Raw genomic sequence first — 16176 nt, 5'->3', positions numbered from 1 at the left:
GTTAGGTTTTCAGTTGATTAAGGAAAGGAACACAGAGAGATTTGCAGGAAGGTTGAAACTAACTTAGGTGTGTCTTCATGCAGCTCCCTCTCCCTGTAGCCTTACTTGTCGTCAGTTTGATCGTGCCCATCCTTGAACTCTCTAAAAGAAAGGCCTTCCTGTTTCAGGACCCTGACAATCATGTAGTTTGAGCCCTGGAATGTGGGGGGCAGACTGAGAACTTTGGATGGGGCAGATCATAGGGGTGTATCTACACCTAGAAGGAATCTGGCCTCCCAGGCAACATGTGGCAGTTGCTGTGTGGGCACAGACAAGAGGTGGTCAGTCATTGAGCTCAGCTGTCAGGTCAGCAGGCTTTGCGCAGTCACAGGTGTCCTGACAGCTGGGCAGAGCCCCCAAACGGGTAATTTAGAGCAGATCCTCATCAGAAATTGCATCTTAAAAAAAAAAAGAAATTGCATCTTGAGGGGCCTTAGGGTCAGCAGATGGTGAGACCTCATCTATCAGTTGCTCAGCCAGGGGGTGGCTCTTTGGGACTCCAGGCTCTAGGAGTCCCTACTCTTAGAGAGACTGGAGCTCTAAATGGGGCACTGAAACAGAGCCAGGGGCACAGGATACAAGCCAGGCAGCCATTTTCCACCAACAAGGTATGAGGGAGGGCTTGGGCATGAGGCAGATCCAGGCCCCCAGTCAATACCACACATCAGGAAGAACAACTTTTTTGTTTAAATACCTCCTGCTAAGCCCTGGCTGCACATTTGTGGTAGCCACTGTAGCCTTTGCCAAACATTTTTGCTTTCCACCTTCTGAGGACACGGTAGAGCTGTATTTCCTGTTCCCCTTGTGGTTGGATGGAGTCATGTGACCAGTCTAACGAGTCATGAGAGCCAGTGGCATGTGTTCCTTCTGGCAGAGCCTGGAATTACTTGGTGTAAGACCCTGGGAGATCTCCTTCACCAACACTGGAGATGGCTGCCCCAACCAGGCTGGGCCTCTGAGTCACTTAGAATGAACAGCAAGCCCTTGCCTCCCATAAAACCTGTGTAGCTGGAAGGGCATAAAAATCTGTCTTAAGTACCTGAGACTTTACAGCTATTTGTTGCTGTAGCACAAACTGGCCTGAAGTTTCTCACTTTGTCTGCAAATCAAAATCATCAAGGGTTTTTAAAAAGTCCTAATGCCCACTCCCATGCCAGAAATTCTGATTTCACTGGTACTAGTATGCTGGAAATCAGGACCTTTTTTAAAATTGAACTTTTTGTTTTGGAAAATTTTACATTTATAGGAAATTTGAGAAAGTAATAGAGTTCCTATATGCTCCTCACAGAAGATACCCATTCAAATGAAGGTTTTTGTTTTTTGTTGTTTGTGCAACAATTTGTAAGTACTATTTACACCAATGTTTCCCAGAGTTAAAGAATCTTAGCAGAATTTACATCTGGTGCTGCTGCTAGAATTCTCTCTGCCTATCCCCAACCCCCTATACTGCCACTCTGGAGCTCAGTCCTTCTCTCAACATCCAGAAAATATGAAAGGTGGAGAAAGTATATTCTCAAGAAACTGTCAGCTCAGGATCTACCCCCGAGGCAGAGGTGAACCCAAGACACTGAGGTGACTATTTTCTTTCTAGGACCAGGAAGAAAACTCTAATCTGATTTGACGTGTGTGTGTGTATGTGTGTGTGTGAGAGAGAGAGAGAGAAAGAGAGAGAATACATGAGCACCTGTGAGCATGTGAAAGTATGTGTGAGTGTATGCAAACTGTGAGTGTATATAAATCCAGGTGAATGTGTGTGGTTGAGAGTAAGTGTGCAAGTGTGTGTGAATGTGGTATATAAATTTGAGATTGTGTGTGTGAATGAATGTGAGTGTGCATGAATGGGAATGTGCATGAAACGCTGTGAGCAGAGGGGCGGGCACAGGTCCCAGTGACACGAGCCCCCCAGCCATCCTCATTCCTCATACCATCTCGAACTCCCAGCTGACTGTGTCTGCTCCAAACTCACAGGAAGGGGGGACCAGGGTGCCGTGTGTGGCACATTGCCAAGCCTTGTCTCTCGCCCCCTCCTGAGAACCGGGGTACAGCACAAAACAGTCAAATATTTTCCTCTTCTGTCATCACTAACTATAGCTCCACAAGTTCTCAGATCGCTGTGCTAGCTCATTGCCATAATTAGCAATTTTCTGATATCATACTAACACTAGTTAATTATTCCCCCAGAGACAAAGCAAATTCATGGGATGCCGAGGGTAAGTGGATAAATTCTGCTCCAGAGAGAAGCACAAGCACTTGTTGTAGGTTAGTCATACTGCAGTGTGGTCTCAGAAAGGGCTCAGTGACCTGGAGCGGGGCCATGGATGAGGACCTGCAGGAAGCCTGGGTGGTCGTTACACTGGTGTCCACTGGCCCTGCTCCCCCTCCACCTCAAAAACACTGGAAAATTTGGGAGCCTTCACTGATGTTGTGACTAGCCCACCACAGCCTGGCCTGGGGCCCTGGTGTGAAGAAGGAAGTTTGTCATCACCACCCTCCTCAAGCTGCCTGTGCACCCCAGTGTCACTCACCCTGTGTTCCAGCAAAACTAACCTATCCTCATCTTATCCTTAGGGCCCTGCTTTGTGTCTGCTTCTCCCCTCAGGGACACAGATTCTTAACAACAAGGCATATTGTGATCCCCTTCTGCAGGCAGGGCTTCCTGGAGGGGTCTTAGATGCTGAGGAGGGACAAGAAGAGAGGGGTGTAGGCACAGCTGTGGCTCCTGGGGCACGGGAGCGGTGCCACTTCTCCTCCCCAGGGACACTGAAAAAGAGAACTGAGAGTTCTCGAGGGCACATCATTACGTGGGACACACCACAAGCCCTTCAAAGGCCCGTTTAGTGAAAAGAAGTAAAGCCACCCACAAGGCTATTTTTGCCTGTTATTCTATTGACTGAGGCAGACATTGGGCTTTCTTGCCTGTATTACTCAAATAACAACCCCAGTGGTGTCTTCCTTTCATAAGTGAGAAAGTCCCTTCTTAGTGGAAAATTTAGGCTTGAGATCTTTTACCTGGGGCTTCTTCTCAATTCCCAAAACACAGTGGGGGCTGCTGGGTGTCGTTACAGTGTGTCCAGGGCAGTCCCTGGCTGCCCCTAGCAAAGGGCTTTGTGAGATCCTCACAAATCTCACAAGGTGAGAGAGGCCTTGTTGGACTATAGTTCGATATGTTCTATGGGCCTAGGCACCTGGCTGCCCAGGGACAGTCTCCGATGACACTTCTTGTCCTGGACCAGTAGCTTTCCCTAGACAGTCTCCATCTAGATAATAACTACGATCACCTTACTTTGTAAATAAGATTAGGCCCAGCACCATCTCCTTGGCCTCAGTCTGAAGCATCTCCATCCCTGTTGGTGAGGGGTAAGCTTGCTTCCTGAAGCTCTAGAAAAACCAGAGGAAGGGGAGGTAGAGTGAAGAGGTACTGCTAGAGGAACCAGATGCCCTGTCCACGTGCAGAGACTTTAAAGGCTTGTGCTGCACACCCAGGTCTGTTAAAATCCAGCCCAAGTCTTTAAGTGCCTCCAGTGTCCTAAAGCCTTTCTGCATGTCTTCGACCAGAGGTATCCTCTCTCTTTGAACCCTTAGATCCACCCCGAGCATCTTTTACCTCCTTTAGCACATTCCTTCTGACATGTTGGAGGGCAGCATTGAGCAAGGCTCAGGAGTGTATTAGCCTCAGCTCAAGTCCCAGCTCTAACACAGAGTAGCTCTGTGACCTTGGGCAAGTCACTTCACTGCCATAGGCCTCAGTTTCCCCATCTGTAAAATGAGAGTAAGAGAGACAGCCTCATAGAGAGGAGTAAATGAGTGAATACATGTGATACACTTGGAGCAGTCTAACACCTCTAAGCATTAGCTATTAAGTACTACATCTTACCTTCCTTTCTAGACTGTGAGCATTCTTCCTTTAGGTAGCAAAATTCAAAGTGATTTGTTGAGTAATGATTACATGCCAGGTACTTTCACAATCACTGTGTCACCAATCCTGGAGCCAACTCTGGTTGCTGGGCGTTACTGGTCACTGGTCACTCCCCTTTTATAGGTGGAGAAGAAGAGGTTCAGAGAGGTTAATTAATTAGCCCAGGGCACAGAGCTTAGTAATGAAAAGATCAGAGATGATTTAGAACACAGGTCCTTCCTCCAGCTTGTGAAACAATAACCCTCCATCTCCCTCCACAAAAATCTCACAATAACAAATAAGTCTTTGTTCCAACATACACTGCGGTTTAGCTACAGAGGTTTACAAAATATGACATTTAAAATCAGTTGTGCTCTTCAAGAAAAGTCAAATGGGTTCCAGGCATCAATTTAAGAGAAGGACAATCATTTACACGGGCCAGGAAGCATTAAGAGCTTCAGCCAAAATCAATATGTTCCTGTTCCCTATACACTTTCCTGAATATGTGCCAGGGTCTGCTCACGGACTTGACTTCTGGATTGAAGAAAAGATGCTCAAACAAGGTTTGTCATTTGCAGACAGAGCAAATGAATGTTGTTTCCAGGTATAAGATTTATTTCTGAAAAGAGGAAGTATCACCAGCCTCTCCTGGCCTCTGTCACTTCCCCTCTTGGGGCCTCAACATCCTCCTTTGCACAATGGGACTGTATTGGGGCTTCTCTAGGACCCCAGCCGTTCTGTGACTCAGTTCTGAGGGGTCTCTGAGTCACATATCTTAGATGCTTCAGGTTACATCTGCTTTCTAGAAGGTTTGCCTGAGCAAGTAGTACAGTAGGTTGAGTGGTGGCTCCCCCAGGATATGTCCACATCCTTATCCCCAGGACCTGTGAATGTGACTTTAAAAAAAAAAAAAAAAAAGGTTTTTGTGGAGGAACTTAAGGATTTTGAGGTGAGATCATTCTGGATTACCTGAGTGAGTCCTAAATCTAATGACAAGCATGTCTTTTAGGAGACACACAGAGGAGACACACAGACACATAGCAGAGGATCCCATGTGAAGACAGAGGCAGAGACTGGGGTGAGATGTGACCACAAGTCAAGGAAGGCCAACCACCGCCAGAAGCTGAAAGAGGCCGAGAACACATTCTCTCCTATTGCCTCCAAAAGGAGCCCAGCCCCACAACCCCTAGAATTTGCCCTCCTGGCATCCAGAACTGTGAAAGAATAAATTCCTGTTGTTTTAAGCCACTCATTTTGTGGTAATTTGTTCTGGTAGCCATTCAGGAAACAAATATAAATAGTTTTATATGAGCACAAAGTGGTGATACACATGTTCACTTTTAAAGCACAAGTTGGCTTCATCTGTAAATGTTTCTAAACGAAACTATTCAGTGGAATTACTGTGACTGAAATCAAGATTAGCCCCCGTCTGTTAGAACACCTGAAAATTATTTCCAGTGAAAGGAAGAGGTGCCTGGGAAACTGGCTGGACAAACCCCTCCGGCTGGTGGGGTACTTCACACCTCTACCAAATGTTTCCTTTTCTGGAGCCATTCTGCTGATAGGACATTCTCATCATTGAATATCTCTTTATCATGTCAGAGACAGATAGGCACCAGGGAGCCTAAAAGCCACCCATCCCGTGTCCTATTTGGTACCCACAGCATAATGGGGTCTCCTTGGCAGCTGCATCTGGAGTCTGGATATTGCTCTGTAAAGACCTTCAATCAATTTTTTTTTTTTGGGAGACAAACAAAATCACAGTTATTTGCTGTAGGAATAGCTGACAGCACTGTTTTAACAACAATCTCTCCCCACACGGCGGACGGTACATGATCCAGGAGTGCACAGTGGCTTTAAAATGTTGCTCCAAACCAAACAGTCAATAGGCCCATCTGATCCTTCTCTTATACAGTCTGGTTCATTTTTCTCACTGTGCTCCCCAGAGGGTCCATCTCCAGTCCCACAGCCTGCCTTGCATCCAGCCACAACCACTCAAATGGAGAGAACAGAGGCCCAGGGTGAGTGTCCTCAATTTCCTCGGCTCCCTCCACCTGGCAAACAGTCCTTCCTTCCTCCCTTCCTGGCAGAGGAATGTTCCTCTCCCCAAAGTCTAACCTCCCTCCCAGGTTCTGGGTCCCATCTTCTCCTCCTCAGGACCTCTGTTTCACCCTTAGCCAGTAATCGCTCCCTCTCTACAGTGCCTTCCCCTGGGACAGAAACACAATGGATAGACACACTCTTACATGAAGAAACTATCTGTACCAAGGGCATACATACAGTCAGCTCAGAGAAGAAAGTAGTATGATCAATAGCACATGAAATGATCCTCAACCTCACCAGAAGCAGGGGAATGCAAATTAAAACCACAGCGAGGCACCATTTCAATCATGTCAGATCACCTGAAATTAAAAGCAATGCCCAGTGCTGGTAAATAATGTTAATCATAGGTTTGTTTAGTACAGAAATGGAAAAAACCTAAATGTACACCAGAGGGGGATGGATCTGTATATTGAGGCACAGTCACACAATATGAATTCTCCACAAAGCTGAGCATGGCAGCGTGTTGCCAAGGGAAATGTACAGGACAATGGGGAAGGTGGTCTAGGTTTGAGGACACGTGCTTGGTACAGGCTACTTTCTTTTGTTTTACTGAAGAACAGCAAACAGTGCAAAGGATGTGCCCAAGTTTAAGGACAAAGCGAATGGTCAAAGGAGCCCCACCTTCAATGGTCTCAGTACCCTGCACAGAATACAGAGTTGACCAGGCTAGAGAAGGAGAAGGTCAGATCCTAGCACTCATTTCTGGCGTGTGTGAGTGTGTGAGTGTGTGTGTGTGTGTGTGTGCATGTGCCTGCGAGTGCATGCAAGGGAAGCAAGCTAGAGCTGAAACAGTAGAAACTCCTCAGCTGCTGGATCATTCGGTGACAAGACAAGCCATGGTCCTGTCTCTTCTCTCTGGCTAGCCTCCCGAGACTATCTGTTCCTCCTGGCCAACTCTTCACCCCCGTCAGGCTTCACTCCAGCCCAGTCAGGCTCTGCCCCGCCTCATGAGGGCTGCTCTAACCCAAGCCTTCGGTGACCTTCTGTGTCAAGAGTCCACAGACCCTGTCCAGTCCTGCCCGACTGGAGTTCTCTTGATACAACTGATCCCTCCTCTTTCCTAAAACCCTCCCGAGGTCTGGAGGGTGCAAACTTCCTCAGGCTCCCTGCTTACCTTTCTTCAATATCCTTCCTAGTTTCCCCCTCTCTTTTCTTCTCCCGGCGCGGTCCTCTACCCAGCCTCAGACTCACCTGGCGTAATATGATGAGGATTTTTGTATGTTAACTTGACTAGGACACAGGGTGTCCAGACATTTGGTCAAACATTATTCTCAGTGCATGTGTGAGGGTGTTTCTGGATCCAATTAGCATTTGAATCGGTAGACTTGAGTAAAGCAGATTGCCATCCCCAGTGTAGGTGGGCATCGTCTAAACATTTGAAGGCCTGTATCAAACAGAAAGCAGAGGCAGGGAGAATTTGTCCCTATACTAAGTGACTGCTTAAGCTGAGACATCAGTCTTCTTCTGCTCTTGGACTCAGACTTAACCATCAACTCCCCTAGTTCTCAGGTCTTTGGACTTGGGTTGCATCATACCACTCAGCCATCTTGATCCTCCAGCTTTCAGACAGCAGATTAGGAGATTTTTCAGCCTCTCTAATTGCATAAGCCAATTATATATATATATATTTTTTTTCCTGGAGAACACTAATACAAGTAGTCAGTAAAATATGGATTCTTCAGCCCTGTCCCAGACCTAATGAATCAGAATTTTGGAGGACCCCAGGAATCTGCACCTTATAGGCACCATGGGGGGCAAGGAGTGAGGGGAAAATTCTTGTTCTTCTGTGAATGAGAACACCTGCTCTTCTCTGAGATTTGTGGCCAGCAGAGAACTTTAATGGCCTTTTTTTGGCCAGCAGGATCATAGGTCCCTCATTCCCTCTTCCTCCTTCCCCTCAAAGACAGTAGAATGAGAGCCTTCAGGAAAGCAGCCTCTGGGTTTGGCCTGGGCAGGCCAGCCCCCAGTGGGGGTCTGCAGAGCAGGCTCTACATTCAAGTGGGTTCTCTCCAGTGGAAAGGAAACAAATGGCTTATCTCCGAAAATAAAGTACTGCAGCAACTCCCAGAAAGACTGCTTTCTTATGGTTTAATAGAATCTGTCGTAATTAAAATCAACCTTCCAGGAATGCTCAACTCAGTAGTAACTATCAAAATGTGAGGCATATCCTTCCATGTTGGTTCTTAGTGTTTGGTTTACCAAGGGTAATGTTGTCACTTCTCCTGAATGATTTCACATGCTCACAGGTGAGACCACCACCCACAGGCTTATGATACCCACATCCAGACCGACAGGCCAGGTTTTCCTCCTAATATCCAGGCCGTATTTCTGATGCTTCCTAGATACCCTCCACCTGGATGCCTTTCACTCAGCACATCCAGAACCACTTCATCATCTCCCTCCGTACTTCCTCTACTTCCTTCCTCTTCCCTAGTCCTTACCTTGGTTAATGGCAACAGTGCTCACCTAGCTGTTCAGGTTAAAAATTCTGCTGTTATACTCCCTCCTCCTCTCTCTTACTTCCCACAACCAGCTGGTTATGGCTTTTCTCTGAGGCTTTTTCCTCATTACTGCTTCCCTCCACCCTATCCCCTTATCACGGCCTCTCTTGGTTTGGGCCCCATCACTTTCTGCCTGGACTTCTATAAGAAAGGAGAGGGCTTTCAGAGGTGATAGGGAAATTCAGAGTTCTAGAGTCAGACTAACGTAGGTTCAAATCCCTGCTTTGCTATCTACTAGCTGAGTGACTTTAGGTAAGTCATTCATCTGCTCTAAATCACAACAGTTTCCTTGCATGTAATAAGAACTAACGATGTCTATCTCATAGGGTTCTAATGAGGATCAAATGAGGTCATGCTTAGCACAGTGACTGCACAGTGTACTTATTCAGTGAATATTAGCTCTCAATTAGTATCAATTTTGGTGGATAGACAAGGCCTTCCATGACCTTTCAGGCTCTGTCTGTGCCCCATACATTTTCCTCATGCTTTTTTTTTTTAAGATTTTATTTATTTATTCATGATAGACAGAGAGAGAGAGAGGCAGAGACACAGGCAGAGGGACAAGCAGACTCCACGCAGGGAGCCCGACATGGAACTCGATCCCGGGACTCCAGGATCACGCCCTGAGCCAAAGTCAGGCGCTAAACTGCTGAGCCACCCAGGGATCCCCTTCTCATGCTTTTCTCTCTGCCTGGAATGTTCCTTCTTTTGTCCATCAAGTTAACCCATGCTTATACTTCAAAAGTGAGCTTGGGTGTCACTTCTTTGTGACAAGTCAGTAACTCGAAATCACCCATTGTGGGAGTACTTAACACTCAGGAAATTGGCAAATACTGTGAACCAAGGATTGGTTTATTATTCTGATGATTGTCTAGACTTGACAAAGTGATGAAGAAAAAGTTAACAATGAAGATTAAACTTAAAAGTGTGTTGTGCCTTTTGCTATTAAACTGCAAAATTGTTCCTCTAGTATTTGAAAACTATTATCTAATTTAGCAAAGAAGTTGCTCACATTGACAAGTGAACTTCCAATATACATCTTTGTTGTTTCACCTTCTTATTAATATAAACAAATATAGGGGCACCTGGGTGGCTTAACAGGTGAAGCATCTGACTAGATTTCAGCTCAGGTCATGATCTCAGTGTTGTGCGATCAAGCTCCGAGTCACGCTCTGCATTCAGTATGGCATCTGCTTGAGATTCTCTCTCTCCCTCTGCCCCTTTTCCCCACCCTGACATGCCCCCCTTGTGCTTTTTTTTTTTTTTTTTTTTTTTTCTCTAACAGAGACAGAGGCAGAGGGAGAAGCAGGCTACGTGCAGGGAGCCCGACGTGGGACTTGATCCGGGGTCTCCAGGATCACGCCCTGGGCTGAAAGCAGGCCATAAGCCGCTGAGCCACCCGGACTGCCCAGCTATATAGAATTTACAATAAAGAATATTATATGTTTTACCATTGTAAGTTCTGTGCTACATATCCTTCATGTCAGTGAATTCTATGACCAACTTATTTATGTGCCCTTAGGGAGCCAGCAGTTGATCCTTGAGCGGCCGCTCTGCGCCCCTGGCCTGTCGGAGGTCGCAGCGCAGGATGGAGGATGCGCGGAGGTAACGCTGTCTCGGGGTGAGGCCAGTAGGTCACGAGACAGGTAGGAAAGGTCTGCTGCCCAAGCCGAGGGAGTGGGCGTCAGTGCAGCCGCCAGGCCTTGCTCCTGGCCGCACGCGTTCCTCCCGCGCCGTTTTGAACTCTGAATTGAGGGGAAGCGCAGGGACAGCGGGGAGCCTGCAGTCCGCGCATCTTGGGCTCACCCTCGTCCAGGGCCCGTCCGCTCGCTCCGCGGCGTGTTCTGCGGCCCCGGGACGGACCGAGCCAGGTCCGAGGCCCGGGGAGGAATCTCCCAGACCGCCCGCAGCGAGCGGCGCAACCAAACGCAACGCGTGGACCCTCCGTGAGAATTGGAACCTCCTCTGCCTCTGTCAAGGGTTCTCCCCAAAGGAGGGCGTAGGGCCTTCTCCCCGGGGTAGGGGGGAGGCGCGGGACAGGGACAGCGGTGGGGGTGGGGGGGAGGCACGGGACAGGGACAGGGGTGGGGGGTGGGGGGAAGCGCGGGACAGGGACGGGGTGGGGGGTAGGGGGGAGGCATGGGACAGGGACAGGGGTGGGGGGTGTGGGGGAGGCATGGGACAGGGACAGGGGTGGGGGGAGGCACGGGACAGGGGTGGGGGGTGGGGGGAGGCACGGGACAGGGGTGGGGGGTGGGGGGAGGCACGGGACAGGGACAGGGGTGGGGGGTGTGGGGGAGGCATGGGACAGGGACGGGGTGGGGGGTGGGGGGGAGGCATGGGACAGGGACAGGAGTGGGGGGTGGGGGGGAGGCACGGGACAGGGACAGGGGTGGGGGGGAGGCACGGGACAGGGACAGGGGTGGGGGTGGGGGGAGGCACGGGACAGGGACAGGGGTGGGGGGTGGGGGGGAGGCACGGGACAGGGACAGGGGTGGGGGGGAGGCACGGGACAGGGACAGGGGTGGGGGGTGGGGGGGAGGCACGGGACAGGGACAGGGGTGGGGGTGGGGGGAGGCACGGGACAGGGACAGGGGTGGGGGGTCGGGGGGAGGCACGGGACAGGGACAGGGGTGGGGGGGAGGCACGGGACAGGGACAGGGGTGGGGGTGGGGGGGAGGCGCGGGACAGGGACAGGGGTGGGGGGTGGGGGAGGCGCGGGACAGGGCTGCGGGGGAGCCACGGGGAGGGCCGGGCGGGGCTCCCCTCCCGCAGCTCGGGCGTGGGCCTCCTGGGCCCCGCCCCCCCGTCCACATTGCGGGAGGAGGTGGCCAGGCCCGGCTTCGCGGGCGCGCAAGGGCCGGGACGAGGGCCCCGGGAGCCGCTGGGGTGCGTCCTGCACGGCTGGTCGGGGCGGGAGGCGGGCCGCCTGCAGGGGCGAGGGCGGCGAGGCACGACCCGGACTGTCCCGTGGGGGCCAGCAGGCCTGGGTCGCGTGGTCCCCCGGCTCCGCGAGCCCTCGCCGCGCAGGTCGCCAGGCTCGGCCGGCCTCGCCCTCGCCCTCGCCCTCGCCCTCGCCCTCGCCCTCGCCCTCCCCTCCCCTCCCCTCCCCTCCCCTCCTCCTCCTCCTCCTCCTGCCGAAGGGGGGCTGAGGCCAGGCGGGGCGTTGGGGCCCGGGTGCTTTCCCGCCCAGCGCCCACCCGGCGGCCTCCACACCGGGTCCTTTACCAGAACCAAGTAGCGTCGGCCTGGAAGGGAGCGGGCCCCGGACAGCAGGGACAGCAGGGACAGCAGGGACAGCAGGGACAGCAGGCAGGCCGCGGTGGGCAGAGGAGCCGGGAGCTGCCGGTGACCCGCCCGTGACCCGCCGGACCCGCCTCCCGAAGGCCCTTCTGGGCCCTTGGCTGCCCACAGAATCGCGCCTGTGACTGATGGCTGGGGAGGTGACAGGGGGAAGCAGCTCTTCCCTCAGCAGCTCCTCCTCTGCCTTCCAAAGCCCGCATGCCCCTCCTGCTGCAGACATGGGCAGAATTGCCCCCCCTCCCCCCCCCAGGTGGCTGCACGCAGGTGGCACGGAGACCTAAGTGACACGTGCCTGCTGACTGGGGGATGATCCTATTAAAAAAATAAAAAGCAGACAAAACACTGCCAAGCGACTAACGTGTTCTGAGTGGACACGTCTCTAGAGTCATTTTCTCACCGGGGCAGGGCTGCCAGGTGTGACCCCTGGTGGGGGAGCCCCTCCTCACCCGTGGCTGTTGAGCGGGAAGGGTGGCCCCCAAACTGAGACGGGGGCTGCCTTTAAACCCCACCCTGGATTTCCAAGAGAATAAAAAAGGCAAATAGCTCATTAATCATTTCATATGGAATTAACATCAGATAATTAATCATTACGTATTGAATTAACATGCTAGTTTAAATAAAATATTGTTAATATTTATATCTCAGCTGTTTTTTGTAAAGATTTATTTATTTATGATAGACAGAGAGAGAGAGAGAGGCAGAGACACCGGCAGAGGGAGAAGCAGGCTCCATGCCGGGAGCCCGACGTGGGACTCGATCCCGAGTCTCCAGGATCGCGCCCTGGGCCAAAGGCAGGCGCTAAACCGCGGAGCCACCCAGGGATCCCCAGCTGTTTCATTTCATTGTTGAAAATAGGACCACTAGATCACCCGTGTGACTCGCATATGTGGCTAACATTATACTTCAATTGTTTTGAGGGAATATCTACCTATATATTTCTAAGGGAATCCAGGCTTTTAAAAAACGACCAAAATCACAAACACTTGGCTTCCATGACTCATTTATTCCAAGGGTTTCCTACCAAGGGTGGTGGGAGTGGCTGCTCTGGCGAGGGCAATAAGGGATGGGATGTCTGTAGAGAATTTAAAAACAATAAAACTCAACCAAAAGTCAGTCTGCTTTTTATTATCACCATCGAGTTGCTACTATAAACAACTTCAGGGCTGAATAGCACCTTCCTGCCCCCCGGGGGAATGGCTCCTACAGCCCCCCACCCTTCAGATGCACGCTGACTCCCCCACCTTAGTTTCTCATTAACTCCCGCCTCACCCCAGGTGCACGCTGACTTCCCCTGACCCCAGGCGTCGACCAGTCCCCCCCAAAATGCCTTCATTGCTCCCACCATGGGCTTGGTGCTACACTAAGTGCCCTGGGTCTGCAAAAAGCATAGAATTTAAGAAAGTCTCCTGTATTAGGGTTCTCCAGAGAAACAGAATCAATAAGATGTGTAGAAATAGAAAAGGATTTATTAAAAGGAATTGGCTCATGCGATCATGGAGGTTGGCAGCTCCCAAATCTGCAGACCCAATGCCCCCATTCCAAGTCCAAAGGCCAGCAGCTGTGTAGAACCAGGGAGATGCCCCATTTCAAAGGCTAGCAGGTTGGAGGAATTCTCTTTTACTTGGAGGGTCCATCTTTTCTTCTCTTCAGGCCTGCAACTGACTGGTGGAGGCCCACCCACATTATGGAGGTAGTCTCAAAGGCTACCAGTTCAAACACTAATCTCACCCAAACTACTCTCAACTCACCCAAAATAATGTTTGGCCAAATATCTGGGCACCATGGCCCAGCCGAGTTGACACATAAAATTAACCTTCACAGCTCCTCACAGGCTAGCCCCAGGGAAGAGGTGGGAAAAGGAAGTCTACAGTATCTGGGCTCCAGCGCTTAGCTGCCCCACTGCATGCTGCACAATCCTGAGCAGCTCATTTGGCCTCTCTGTGCCCATGTCCCCTTCAATGCACTGGGGACAGTGATCATATCCATCTGGAGGCAACACATGTGTAAAGTGCTCAGGACCATGCCTGGCATCCTCGGTGCCACCATTGTTAGTCTTCTAGTGTGGCTGGGACCATGACCAGAGGAGCTGGGAGCAAAGAAAGAGAGGTAACCAGGGAGGCCCCTCAGGGAAGGGGAGATTCTGATTAAGCTCATGATCACTTCCTGTGGCTTTGCAGCTCCTTTCATTGCATTTTAGCTTTTGGATCCAGGGCCCTTTGAAGGTAGATTTTCATCAGCTTGCAAAAATGTGTCCAAAACCTGCTTTTTCCTGGCTTAAGTGCACACATGTGCGTCAGATACCCAGGAGGCCTGGAACCACTTCCTCTGCAAGGCACAGGCATTCCTTATGCTCCTGCACCTCCTGGGTCCTAGGTTCTTCGAAACCCTGTATTTAGATGCTGAGCCTGGCTCATCCCCCTATTCCCCCCAACCCCCACCCCCTGCCCCATCCTTTAATCTGAACTCCTCCTAGCTGAGTGTCTGAAGTGAATCAATAGTGCTGCTGTGTGGGAGAACTGAGGCTAAAAATAGGCACCTTTTCATGGCAGGAGAAAGCAGAGTCCTTAGTAACCAGGACCTCAGGAAAAACGGAGGGAGTGACCCAGACCCTGGGGGCCTCAGGTAGATGAGCAATCATGGGTCCATTATGTACTTACTGAACACCTCCTGCACATAGGGTACGGGGTGGGGGCTTCTCGCTTTTCTCATGGCTCAGAGAGGAGGGAATCTCCCATATTATCTCACACCAGGGGTGGGGGCGGGGCTCATCTGACTGGTGAGAACTTGACATCCACTGGGTCCCATCCACTGGGGAGCACTGCGCTCCCTTCCCATCTCCTACTCTTGGATCCATGCTCATTGTGCCCTCAGCGGCCCAGGGCCAGTTTTCCCTGCAGAGGAGAGGAGCTGGGACTTCTTTCTCAGCTGTCCTTCCACCCACAAGGCAGTGTGTTAAGGAAACGGAGTAGGCAAATGGGATGGCTTTAGTGCAGGTTCAGAACCATCTTCCTCTTTCTTGCTGCCTGCCACGGCCTTTCTCTGGCACTGGGGTCCTTCCTGTTGTAGGCACCCCACATTATCGTGCTGAAACACTACTCTGGGGTTTGGAGCTGAAAAAGACAGATTCAGAGGGGCCCAGGAGAGGCCAATGTCCTCCACTCCAGTGTGGGTGACTACAACAATATCAGTGCTTTGTTCCCAGAGTGGCTGGTAAGACTTTGGTATTTATGTCCTCCAGTCAAAGTTCTGGAGGTCCGTCGGAGTTGATTGTAATCTAAGCCCCTGTATTAAGCACTCCCAGGGAGCAAAGAGTGACCTGGACAGGAGTCCATCTCAGCGATGTATGGGCCTGGCTTGGGACCCTCACCCAGGAGCTTGCATTCATTTTTTTTGTTGTTAAGATTTTATTTATTAATGAGAGACACAGAAAGAGGCAGAGACACAGGCAGAGGGAGAAGCAGGCTCCCTGCAGGGAGCCCAATGTGGGACTCGATCCCAGGACCTGGGGATCATGCCCTGAGTCCAAGGCAGACGCTCAACCAGTGAGCCACCCCGGTGCCCGAGCTTGCATTCAATTTAAGGAAGACGTGGTAAGTGCCATGAGGCAGGTGTGAAATGTGTGCTTGGAGCTGAATTTTATGCACCCCAGGGATTTTATCCCACCCAGGGATCCCTACGCTGAGCTCTTTGAGGAGAAGGATGGACAGAGTGACAGGGCCGAGATGTTCAGGTGGGCCCACACAGGTTCCTTAGCACCCAGATGAGGGCAAGTATGTCTCTGGGGTCTGGCCAACCCCTCGCCCCAGGCAGTGGGCATGAGGGCTGTGGGAGGAAATTCAGAAGGAGGAAGGGGGCCACTGGGGTAGGCTCCCAGATTTGGATTTCATGGACTAGTCACATTCCAGAAATATCTGGGGAAGTAGGCCTAGGGTTGCTAACTTTTTCATTTCACCAAATAAGGAGGTTAAAATAGAAAACTACCATCGATTGTCAGCAATGCTTCATGAGAGAAAGGGCATTTTCAACACCAAAATGTAGTAACAATTTTTTAAAATAGAATAAAGGGCTATGTTTCCTTTGAAAAGTGTGTGTAGGGGGGTGCCTGAGTGGCACAGTCAGTTGGGCATCCAACTCCTGAATTCAGCTCAGGTCATGATCTCAGGGTACTTGAGTTTGATCCCTGCACTGGGCTCCATGCTCAGCAAGGAGTCTGCTTGGGATTCTCTCCCTCTCCCTCTGTTCTCCACCTTCCCCCCCCCAGCTCATGCTCTTTCTAAGAAAAAAAGAAAGAAAAGTGTTTGTGTGTATTAATATATAATTATATATAGCTAGTAT

The sequence above is a fragment of the Canis lupus genome, chromosome 11 (genome assembly GCF_048164855.1).
Source record: "Canis lupus baileyi chromosome 11, mCanLup2.hap1, whole genome shotgun sequence".
Lineage (NCBI taxonomy): Eukaryota > Metazoa > Chordata > Mammalia > Carnivora > Canidae > Canis > Canis lupus.
The sequence above is the reverse complement of the archived record's forward strand: the minus strand, read 5'-3'. Positions refer to the sequence as shown.